This window comes from Dysidea avara, chromosome 8, assembly GCF_963678975.1.
Source record: "Dysidea avara chromosome 8, odDysAvar1.4, whole genome shotgun sequence".
Classification (NCBI taxonomy): domain Eukaryota; kingdom Metazoa; phylum Porifera; class Demospongiae; order Dictyoceratida; family Dysideidae; genus Dysidea; species Dysidea avara.
The window spans coordinates 2,153,519-2,166,372 of NC_089279.1; the positions used below are offsets into that span (position 1 = coordinate 2,153,519).

General features: G+C 37.6%; 1 pseudogene; it reads right to left on the reverse strand.

Moving 5' to 3' along the window:
- Positions 1–4,775: 4,775 nt before the first annotated feature.
- On the reverse strand, positions 4,776–6,560 carry LOC136263769 (cytochrome P450 3A2-like; annotated as a pseudogene).
- Positions 6,561–12,854: the final 6,294 nt, after the last annotated feature.

A 12,854-nucleotide genomic window follows, 5' to 3' on the forward strand; every position in this document is an offset into this window, starting at 1 on the left:
CTGTGTGGCCTAACCTACCTGGTGGACAACTATAATGCAAAAATGGTGTGCTTTTGAGAAGGGGCCATGGAGCTATGCACACATGAAAATGCTGTTTTCTTTCTTCCCGTCAATAAACTCACGGTGTGGCACGCTGGCTTTCTTGGCCACACGAGACACTACCGTGTGTCTTGACATGTTGGTATTTTAGTTTGGAACAATAAATTACAAGTTTCAATTATGTGATTTAATGTGTTATTACTAAATGCATTTGTAATACAATTTTCAATTCTATAGTCTTTTATACAACAATAACAAGATACATATCTCACTGAGGAGTGTATTGCTACCCAAACACTTCACAAATCTTGTGAGATAAGTTATGAACCCTGACAGGCCAAGCTCCTGGCACATATGAGGAGAATAATCCGTTAGTTGCATCATCAACAGCAGTATAGACTTGAACGCATTTTGTTGAAACAATTTAGTCACACCTATAAACAAAACCTGTAATCCAAATTGTAAATAACACAATTCATTACAAATATGCCTAATTTAAATTAAGCAAATTAAATCAATTTTATTTGTCACATATATCAGCAAGTTAACAAAACTCAGTGTACATCTGATTCTGTAAATATTTGTCATTTGTGGATCAACAAAATAACTACCTGTACTAGTGGCATGTGGCAACAAGCACCATTCATCAATTACTGCCATCTTAGGGTTCCAGTGAAGTTGTATGCGGTGAAGAACAGAGACATATGAAGGGAGTGTCTGAGGAGAGCTAGCTTATATTCACATTACTGAATTATTATCAAACAATGCGGTAGTAGTGTTTAATTGAACAGTGTCCACCAAATGCTTACACTACGTGACAAAATGCATTTTTACAGAATAGCCTTGATGTATCTTAAAAACAAGAAAACACTTAATGTTAAGGCAGAATATCGAATTAGAAAAAAATGCTGAAACCCAATTTTTGGTCTGCCAGCCTCTCTCTCTGCCTGACCACAGTAGCAAGGTAGAGGTCAAATAAACCAGTACATGGATACCATCTCATGCCACAATAACAAACTCACTGGTAGCATGTGTTTCTTCTGGTTCCGACAAGTGCGTGCCTTCTGCGTTTGACTTTCCTGTTATTTTCAATTACATAAAAAGCAGTGAAACAAGAGATACAATCATGGTAGCACTACACTATACATAGCTATGTGGAAAAATCTTTGGCATTAAACAGGTGGTGCAAATGCAGGGATTTTCCACATAACTATGTTGTAATAGCTACCATGAATTGTTTCACTACTTTTATCACAGGAACCCTACTTCAGTTATAATTTCATGCTAAACAGGCAAACCTTGGGCTAAATAGGGTTGAGTTCAGCTTTGATATCTATAAATTGTCTTTAGTGCCAACAGCTGTTGTGTGCATAGAGTTGGAGATGCTGGTCAGTGTAAATAGTCAATTGTCAGCCATTATTGCTTCTGGCGTTAAGAGCAGTTGATGAGGTAACAACAGATCTTAGCTTGCCAAAGAAGTTAAACTCAGTTCAAATGATATAATTCTTGCCCAAACTAACTCATCAAATTGTTGTCCCTACTTATAGACAAAACAGCTACTGATTCATGTAGTTGTCATTATTAGGATATTACCATCATCATGGAGGTGCTCAACCAGCAGTGAAGAGGCCCTAGCTACTCCATCTGTACTGATGATGACATTCAGAATCTTCTCCTGCACACAACAGTCATCATTACTCCCCGACAGTAGTGTTTCAACAAGCTGCAAACATACAGCAATGTTATCATACTCATCACCACTCAGTTTCTGTGAGTCTAGACGTTCCATATTTTTTGCAAAATATTCAGTAAGAATTGCAACCAAACTAGGCAGCTCATCATCTGAACAGTTGCTGGTTACTATAGAAACCAACAGGCAAATAACAGTGACCTACTGTCCCTTACATGATAAGATACAGTCCATACCTGTAATAGTGGTTTGTTCATCATCACAAGTTTGTGAGGTTACATCCACTACTGAGGATCCCTCTAGTTGTGCAATAATTTGATCCATGAGGGGTATGCTACACTTCTGTTTCAGCAATGATATTAATTTGTGTTGACGAAACTTTTCAGTGTTAGCTTCAGTACTCATCAATCCCTTAAGGATACTAACCATGGCATGGTCTGTCTCAGTGAACAGATCCCTCTGATACAGCTACCGAACATGGAGATTTCTACACAAGTAAATGATATGCAACACCCACTCACACACAGATTCATGATGTCCAGTACAATATTACAGTAGAATTACTGGCTTGCAATGGACTAATTTCATTATAAGGAAAATAAACCATTGCCCCCTCATGAGGTATGACATTTTGAAGTTTGTAGTTTTCCCATACATTGTCTATGTGAGGGGACAATAATTACCCCTTCTGGGCAATCGCATAGATACCACAAATTCATATCTCGTTTTACATTTGCCTCCGGAACTGAATTCTGTCTGAATTCATTTGTAGTTTGTACCCTCATCCATCAAATTATGGAACAAATTACCTCAATCAATAGTTGAACTGGACAACCCTAACTAATCCACCTCTTCCCCCACAGACTATAGCTAACTGTATAATTATCTCATTATATTCATTCTGTGAGTTCTACACAATGATATATAAATAACACAAAGTAGGCTTTACTGCTGTACCTTACTTCTCCGATGCTAGGATGGATGGTGACACTAGTAACACTACTATTAAGCTTAAGGGAGCTACTAGCCACATTGTGAAGACTGGCAAATGTTTTTCAACCTTAGCAAATGTGTACACCTCAAGATCACTAACAGGATATTAACAACTAACTCAACATATTTTCTGAAACAACATCAAATTTGTAGATCTAACAATGCCACTTACCTGGGAGTAACAATAGATGAACACCTGAAATGGACAAACCATATCCAACATGTTACCTGTAAAGCAAACTCAGCCAATGCCTTTTTGCGACGTAATATTAGCCCTTGCACTCAACAAACTAAGAAGCTGTGTTATCTAGCAATGGTACGCCCTATCTTAGAGCATGCATCAACTGTCTGGTCTCCATACACTAACAGTAACATCTACAAGTTAGAAATGGTCCAACGAAGAGCTGCAAGGTTTATTACAAACAATTATTCACCCTGGGCTAGTGTAACTGAGATACTAGATCACCTGAATCTACCAACTCTTGAACAGCGACGGAATAATTTGAAGCTAGTTATGATGTATAAAATGGTGCATAGACAAGTTCACATCGATAATGAAACCTATTTAATCCCAACAGCAAGCCAAACACGAGGTCACGATCAACGATTTTTGCAGCCACACTCCAGAATTGATTCTTACCTTTACTCTTATTACCCCTCTACAATTAAATTATGGAATAACCTATCTAGCAGTACTGTGGAATCACCTACCTTAAGCACATTTAAACAATGTATTAATTATAGCTAAGTACAATCACTACAATTTATTCTTAATTTAATCTGTTGTACTATATACTCCATATGGAGGTTTCTGTACAGTAAACAAATAATAGTAATAAAAAAATAATAACATACCTGGTAGTCACTATCATAAACTTGTGGTAGTGGGATCAAGATATGTGGTTGTCACCTTGATCGCTTGATTAGAACTAAAATGTTTAACCAGAAAGCTAGTGCTTGGTCCCTTTTGATTAAACATTGGATCCGATGGAATGGTGGACATAATTATCATGACCAGATCAAGAGGATGGCACATCTCTCTACTTCATAATCTGATCCACCTTTAGGAGTATCTCAATGGAAGGTGAATGTGAGCCATATTACTATACATACACATATGCCTGACTATGATGATACCTGTGTACACGTGAGAACAGTTAGCTATGTTTGTAACAAGGTATTAAACAAACTGGTATGTGCAAAATTATTAATTTATTTGGTGACATTATACAATGTATTTATAAGGATTTGGTGGTTTTGCTGTTGAAAAGTTAAGTGACTGAGTTTCCATATTTGGAAACTATTTGTGGTAAGAAGCATAATGCTTTTCCTAAGAGAGTTCCAAGCACAGTAAAGCTCTATGCTGACGATGCCCTGATATATTGTGTTATTTGTACACATGACGGTGAAAAGGCTCTCCAATCAGATCTAAACACACTAATCCAGTGGTCTACCAACTGGCAAATGGTATTTAACCCAGATGAATGCAATCATCTTCAAATATCTCTCAAGAAACATCCTCTCACATCACAGTATAGTTTGCATGGTCAATTAAACGTGTCTCACCCATATATCTTACTTTGTGTGATAATCTTATCTGGTCTGATCATGTTACCTACATTGCTCAAAAAGCAAATACTGTCAGAGCCTTCTTGCAAAGAAATCTAAAACGTCTTCCATCAGTCAAGATAAAATGCTTTAAGTCCTATTTTAACCTACTGTGTGGGCCCCCCACACACCTCAGGACAATTACAAACTCGAATCAGTTCAATGCCGTATGGCTAGATTTGACTTTTCATGCACTTCCAGTGTCACTCGTATACTTGAGAGCCTCCACTGGACGTCATACTCATGCTAAGCTAATAACTCTATAGAAAATTGTAAATGATATTCTTCATATTCCAACCCACAATATATTAATCCAATCCATACCACCTTATCCAATATGCAGCCACCATACTCATCATTTCAAAGTTCCATCAGCCAGTTTACAAACATACAAACTGCCATTTCCCCCTCGTCTTACCAACAGACATTGTTTTATCACCTGACATTGAAATTTTCAGACAGACTAAATCATCATTTTGCAATCACTACATAGGTCAACTGTAATTATTGTAACATGTATGTGATACTCATGTTGAGCTTGTACATTATTGATTGATAAACAATAATAATAATGATAACTACCCAGAGTTTCCACATTTGGAAACTATAGCTACTAATACATAAGTGGCTTGTTTTCTTTCTCGGTCTAGAAATCAAAGGGTTAAGCAACATTAATTAGTACTGACATCATGGATTAAATATTCACGGGCATCCATTTCTGTTGCAGACAAACATTTATTTATTTATGGAGACAAACATTTATTTATTTATGGGGTCAAACAGAACCAGGTTTGGTAATGACATAGTTTATCAGCTAGAAATTGTTTTTGCAAGTAAATAACTAAATCAGTACAATCTATTTGTCAATTAACGAGGAGTTACTTTCAACTGCACACCATACTTGGGATATGACAACATTCCTTCATCATCAAATTTGGTGCTATCAGTTAAAGAAAGCTTGTACGTTTTCAAGATTGAAACCAAACCCATCTTCGAATCCAATAAGCCTAACCTTTTCCCTAGACATGATCTAGGACCTCCACCAAAACTCAAAAACCCGTCTGTACTGCTGATGTAAATGCTTGGGTCAAATCTTTCAGGGTCAAATACATCTGGGCGAGACCAATAATCTGAATTAAAATTCACAGTCTTTGTAGGAATATTAATTTTAGTGCCTTTTGGAATTATCAGTGTCACTAACGGCACATGTTTCAACACAATGACGTGATATGTTTTTAAGTGGAGGGTGGTATCGCAATGCTTCTAACAAAACCATTTCAATACAGGGAAGACTTTGAACTGCATCAAATATACTTGTGTCAGGGTTCTTAGCAAAATATTTATCGATTTCATCAAATGCCTTCTCCTGTATTTTATGATTAACAGCCAAACTGTAGCAAGTCATACTAAGAGCATTTCTAGTAGTTTCAAAACCAGCTAAAATTAAAGTCCTTGTATTGAGAACAACTTCTGCCTTACTGAACGTATCCCCACATGTCTCATTGTTCATTAGTTTAAGCAGTCCCTGAAGTAGATCTGCTCTGTTGGTATTTTGTTTACTCCTTTCGTCAATCATCATCCTAGCCACATTACTTAGATACCTCCAACTTTCTGCTATTGGTGTTTGCTTTACTAGTGCTCGAAACAATGATATTGTCCATCTAGCATGTGATAGCATTGTAGTCATGCCTAAAAATCCCCACTTGGAATCCTTGCCAGTGCCACCTCCTGTACCACCCAAAATTCCAAGACATTCAAACAAATGTTTGCCTTCATCTGACTGAGAGTCCAGATCACGGCCAAAAGCAATAGTCAATATTGCCTCCATTGTAAAATGTCCAAACAACTTGTACACGTCTATTGTACTACAGTCTTGAAGTTGCTTGTCCAGTCTTTTTATCATTCTTGCACAGCAAAGCTCCACCAATGGACCCATCTGCATCACCTTCTTACTAGTGAACAATGGTGCCAACATGCGATGCATCCTTCGCCATTCGTAACGATTTGCAGTGCCAACTGAATTCACCTCCTTACCATCTGATCTTTCCGTGAACACGAATGGTACACTTTGTCTCTCAACGAAAGAACTGAACTTATTGATTAAAACCGCACGAGGGGTCCGCCAAGCTTTAAATCTAACTTATCCGAGATTCAAATCTCTTGGAATCCCCATGCAATCTACAAGAATCTTCTCAAATCTCTGAATCTCTGTGAAATCTGCAAAATCCATTAAAATCCATGGAATCTTTAAAATCTTCCTAGTCTTCGTGACAATCTTTTGCAATCTTTAAAATCTCGCTGAAATCTTTGAATCTGAGACTAGACTACCACAATCAAATCTTAATCTTCTTGTTAGTAAATTTCAGTAAACGTTTGGATATTTTACTCAAGCTCTTGCTTGTTAACACGTATTCTCGCGGCTGTCTTGCACCTAGGCCTGTTCGTCCACGTGTACTGTGCGATTATTGGGTTCTTGCAGTCTACGTATATTGCCAGAGATATAGCCAGTTGTTCCCGAGGTTGTTTCTTCTTCGCAACGCCTTTAGCTACTAGACGAACTCGTTGGGACAAGCTAGTTAGTGACCCTGACTCGGATCTTTGTTAGGTGAGTCTACATACTGAATTCACACCTGTGAAAAGAGTGAGCATGGTGCATGTACGGATTCATATTGCTCCTGACATAATAGCCAAGATAAAACTCCAATAGCTAATAGCTACATCTCTTTAGTGAGCTCTTTAGCTAAATCAGGAGTAGCTATAGCACGTCTCGTCAATATTCACATTCTTGAAAATCATCATGCAGTAATTATAATCAACACATCTCAATCTCTATATTCTAGATATAGTATAGACCTCGATATAGACTAGCCAACATTCATGTAGCAAATGAAAAGTTTAGCTACACATGTGGGACCCCTGCTTTTAGTGATACGAGTAGTGATATTTGCTATGTAGTTTAATTTGTTATCCCACTCATATGGGACCTCAGCTGTGAAGGCTACTGAAAGCCTTTGTCAGTATAGGGAGTCAGAGACATGCTGGCAAGAAGAATACAGAGAAGACTAATAATCCCTGCTATGGCTCCATAACATAGGCACATGTCTTGATTGTATGTGGCTGTGGATCAAGTCACAACACGGCTGGCTGGAGTCTCTGAAATCTTAAGGTTTTGGTTACAAAGAATTTGCATGCTTTTGAATATTCCTGCACTGGTATCTTGTGCCAGCATCCCACAACATTAAGCTCAGATATGAAAAGCTTAGTCCAATTATAATTAGCTATGTAGCAACGTGCACTATGTAATGTGTAAGCTTAACTCTACCATGCCAGCAAGTAATGTGTCCAAATGATATCACACTCTTAGCTGAACAGATTCGAGCAGATTAAATTACTATCTCATCTATTATTGTTTAGTGAAAGATAACAGGAGATGGAGCAGCAACCTCAGGAACTATCCACTACCAGTTTGGAAGTTGATATACTTGCGCTGAACGCATCTGATACCATGAAATACATGAACGCATCTGATACCTTCGCTTAGCTGAGTTTATGTACGTATGTATATATACATACAATTTACAATACACGCACAAACTTTAACAAGCATGCTAGCTAATAATTTATATCTCAATGGGTCAATGTCCATATCACTTTGCTAACTCAGGTAGACAGTCTCAAAGACAGTTGCACTATAAGTTATATTATATATAAGTGTGGAATTTATGTGTAAAATCTAATTGTGTGGTATCTTTGATATCATATTATTCCACATTTGCTGAAGTCAACTACACCATTGATATGCTGAAGTTCCTGGAAACAATTATCGAGACAATTATGCAGTCAAACTGTCAGCAGTTGCAAGAGATGTCTAAATAATGATATAGCTAAAATGTACACAACTTGCATGGACATGGCAAAACATGATGATTTTAGACATATTTGATGCATACAGTATTATAATACAGCTATATATATACATGTGTGGCATGAAAAGCTAGGGCAAAGTAGTAGTTAATAATAGTATAATTAAGCTTTGCCAACTCTAGTGTGCGATTTACTGAGTTTATGTGCACATGCAGGGCTATTTGATTTGATTGAATGCTTTAGCTACGGTGACCAGCACTGAAGTAGTTTGCTATGTCACTATCTTGGTTGCTCAGTACAAATGAAGTATGTACAACTCAAGATCTAGGCATTTTCTCATCACTACTGAGATCACTACAAGGAGAGCTAGCTCTTATTAATGATTACTTACTATGTGAGGTAACTGCATAGGAACAGTTCCATTAGCTATAGGCTAACTTGCTACGTGTCAGCGGGCAAAGCCGCCAATTTAACTATGCAAATTAGCCACATATACTAAGCTCTATTGCTGGTAGTATGCAGTATTGCAATAGCTAAAGAGTAGCCTCTTCAGTAGACTCGTACCTCGACTCATACCAGGCACAGAACACGGCTCCACAGCACTACAACATAGTATTTAAAAGTATTTCAAATCTTAACTGAAATCTTAAAATCTTGTAAAATCTTTTCAAATCTCGGTCAAAATCTTGAATCCTTAAGATTTCTCAAATCTAAATACTGCGTTACGGACCCCTCGGCCTTCCACACCTCGCTCCGAGCTGCCCTCGCATCTGTCCAAGTCCTGAGCCAAATCCACTGCAGCTTCAGACATCGAGCTCGCACTGATCGAATAACCAACTATTGTACAACACAGTCAACACCTGAGCTATTGCCAGCTATCACAACGTACCAGTGTTAGCAACAGACAAAGGTGAGCTCTTGCGCGAGCCAAGTCAGTACAACGACACCTCGAACGACACGAGGTAACACCTCCAGCTGATCGCGAATTTTTTAAGTAGATCACGTGATCAATATCCGGAAAATCTCGTGATAAGATTCAAAGATTCAGGCACAAGGTGTACGAGATTCAGGTTGCGTTGCGGACCCCTCGCCAGCAGTAGCGCACTCTTTGTACTTTCTGATGTTGTCAAACACTAGTGGTAATGATGCATAACACAAACTTCCTGTTGGCAGCGATATGAAGATATCTCTTCCCTGAACAAATTTTTTGTTTCAAATAAATTGCTCTGTTGACGCGTTATTATATCCCAGAAACTGCACGGCTGAATCTCGGGCTGAATCGATACACTCAGATATCACGGTATCAGGTCAGCAAACTTCAAAACGAAGTATAAACGTGAGTTTATCCTCCAGCTCCATAGTTGCATACAAACCGTTTCTAATAGTTCTACACGGATTGGCTAAGTTTTTAAAATGGCGCATAGCGTGGCATGGGGTCTGGGCACGAGACTAAGGACCGGGTATCCCCCGCTGCCCGATTATACCGTTATTGATTTTCCAAGATGAAAATGGCAGAGTTATACAAGGATAATAACGTAGTAGAAGATCTACCGCTAAGACCAAACCTTTTCAGCGCTTTTAAAACAATCTTGTTGCAGTGTATCACGATGTTATTGTGGATTCCATTATCACTAGTTTGTGTACCATTATACCTGCCTGGTCTGATCATATGGGGACGACCCCGTACAATACCATCATGGTCTAGATTCTACAGGTATTTCACTGCTACGTGGACGAAGGGCAAACCAGAAGATAGTATTCCGGTTACTAATAGAATATTGATATTCCTTATGATACTTGACATTGTGATAAAATCACCCGTTAATGGAGTATGTTGGTTCTTGGATGAACTCCTCTATCATTCATACCACAATATTGATATCAAGGATCCTGTCTTTATCGTAACGGCTGCTCGTAGTGGCTCCACACAGTTAGAAGAATGTTTAGAAGATGACAAAGAGAGCTTTATTGCTCCTACGTTAGTGGAGGGAATGTATCCTTACATTTGGGTTTGGAGATTAGTACCGCCAATTTTGAAAACGCTAGGATTAGACAAACGTATTGAAGCATTGGTTTATTCATCGTTTGGTGAAGAGGTGAAGAAACGTCACACTATTAATCTGTTCAGATCTGATACTTGGGAAAATGTTCTTGGCTCAGGACTGATGATTTTTTTCAGTCAAAGTTTAGGTTGTTCATTCTTCAAATGGGGGTTCATCTTTTCTCGCTTAAAAAATCACCCAATAGATGAAGAGTTTTGCAAGTGTTTTGTTGAGCTAAATGACTGTATATTGAAGAAAGTGATATATTATCGTGGTACACCTAAACAACGTACAATGATTAAAGGACATTTTTTATTTGCCGCTAAAGTTTTGGAGCAACAATACAAAGGAGCTAAATTTATCGCAATGGCACGAGATCCAATTGAGCGTTTTCGTAGTTTTATGAACCTTATAAAAGTAAGTTCTGCTCAAAGCCCATCATTTAGTGTGTTTGGATTATTTCCAGTAACTTGGAGAGTGATACGTGATTGGACAGTAGAAACACAAATATGTTATTGTGAAGAGGAAATGTTGTTCTACAATCAGTCTGAAGAAAACACAAGAAATAAACTTGCCATCTCTTTTACTAGTTATGTCAATAACTTGACTGGTACATTTCAACGCATCTACTCATTTTTAAACATTCCCTTACCAGTTGAAATGTTATCTAAAGCCACTACACTACAGAGTAGCACACATAATCGTACAACAAAGAAGAGTACATATGATCCAAAGTATAACCGAAGCCTATCCAGTGTTGGTGTTGATGAAGACAAACTAAGGGAACATCTCACTGACTACATTAACTGGATGAAGAAACTTGAAGACACATTTGCACACTAGTATTGCCTTGCCTAAATATAGCTATTTTTCTTTTCTGTAATCCACTGTGAAAATACATTAGTATATTCTTTGCTTTTCCCTAGAACATCATGTGCGGTTGTAGTCTCACACACACACACTTTGTATCTGGATTAATGTAATAATTAGGGCTGCAACAAGTATTTGATTCGTTCATTAAGAATTTATCCAGATACTAAATGTACCATTCAGATATTTGTTTACTAGTAAATTACAAGTGTGTACAGTGGAAATGACTAGTTACCAGCCACATTTCTAGAAGACAACATGTTTGCAATGTAAAACTGATTATAAAGCTACTATTAATTTTGCATACGTTTCAGGAACAAATTGGTAAGTATGTGGCAAAATGTTGCTGAATTCTACTGAGTATTTTTGCATTAATCTAAATGTTGTCAAATAGTTTGGTATTCGTTCGTTAAGACATCCAAATATCTGGATACTAAGTTTGACATTCACTGCAGCCCTACTAATAATTACAGTATATAATAATAATATTTGTATAGCTAGCAGTTCTGCACATGTTTAAGTAGCACTAAGTTGCTTGTCAACCAGACAGCTGAAGATGGGTGTTGTCGCTAGTTCATCAGCAATGTTACTGGTTAATTGATTCGTATAGCCATGACCACAGCCATGGCATGTTGGCGTCTTATACAGCTAGGTAGGAAACTGTGTCTACCATAGCATTCCTCTAAACGGCGCTACTACTACCTTCATGACCATCTTCCCTCCCATGTGTTGAAACATCTCAATTCTTCACAAACAAAATTCACTCCCACTTTGGCAACACTACATTTTGCAACAAAAATAATATTGAAGTGAGGCAGTGGCGGGTTTCTGTATCGAAACCCCCTTTTAAATTTAGCTCAGTGGAAGTCTAAATACATAAACATTGTTGTACTGACAATTTGTCATATCAAACAACTATATACCACTGTATTTCAGTAGCATGCTTGTAGCTGCACTTAACTGACACTATTTATAGCTGTTAAACCCTCAGCAACACTTCACTTTTCATCTCCCCACTGCATTAAAAACGATCGAGATACTCTAATAGAGCAGTCAAGTAACTATACTCTAATAGAACAATCAGAGCTACAGCTTAGTCACTATCTTTGCCCTATAGTTAGCTATACCATGTACAGTTTTAAAGCATTGGATTTATTGTAATTTCTAACTAAAAGTAGCCTAAAATCCAATTTCAGAGCTTCTAAAATCCCAATATTTTCTACAGAAATGTCATCATATGCCTTATTCAGCTATACCAACTTTCAGAAACCCCCTTTTAAAAATTCTAGACCATCCACTGTGAGGTGTACAAGTACATAAATTTTTTAAAATTTTCAACTAGAGTAGGGACTATAGCATATTGATAAAAAATACTGAAACAAGCTGGAGTAGTGCACAGCATTAAATCACAGTAAAACAATAAGAAGTGTTATATCCCTACTGTGGTCAAGATACCATATTGGAAATGCACAGTAGGGATATAACACTTCTTATTGTTTTGCTGTGATTTAATATCATACACTACTTCAGCTTGTTTCAGTACCTTTTATCAATGTGCGATGGTCCCTACTCTAGTTGTACTCGTAAGATACTCATTACATGCAAGTTTTGGCAGAAGCCCTTTAAACACTTTAACACCCTTCCTAGCAAGGTTCCTTTGATTGAAATGGATCATTTTTGATGGAGCAATATACTGTTCTCATTATGGACTGGTGTTGTAATTTTATCAGGAAGCCTCTCAAATAATC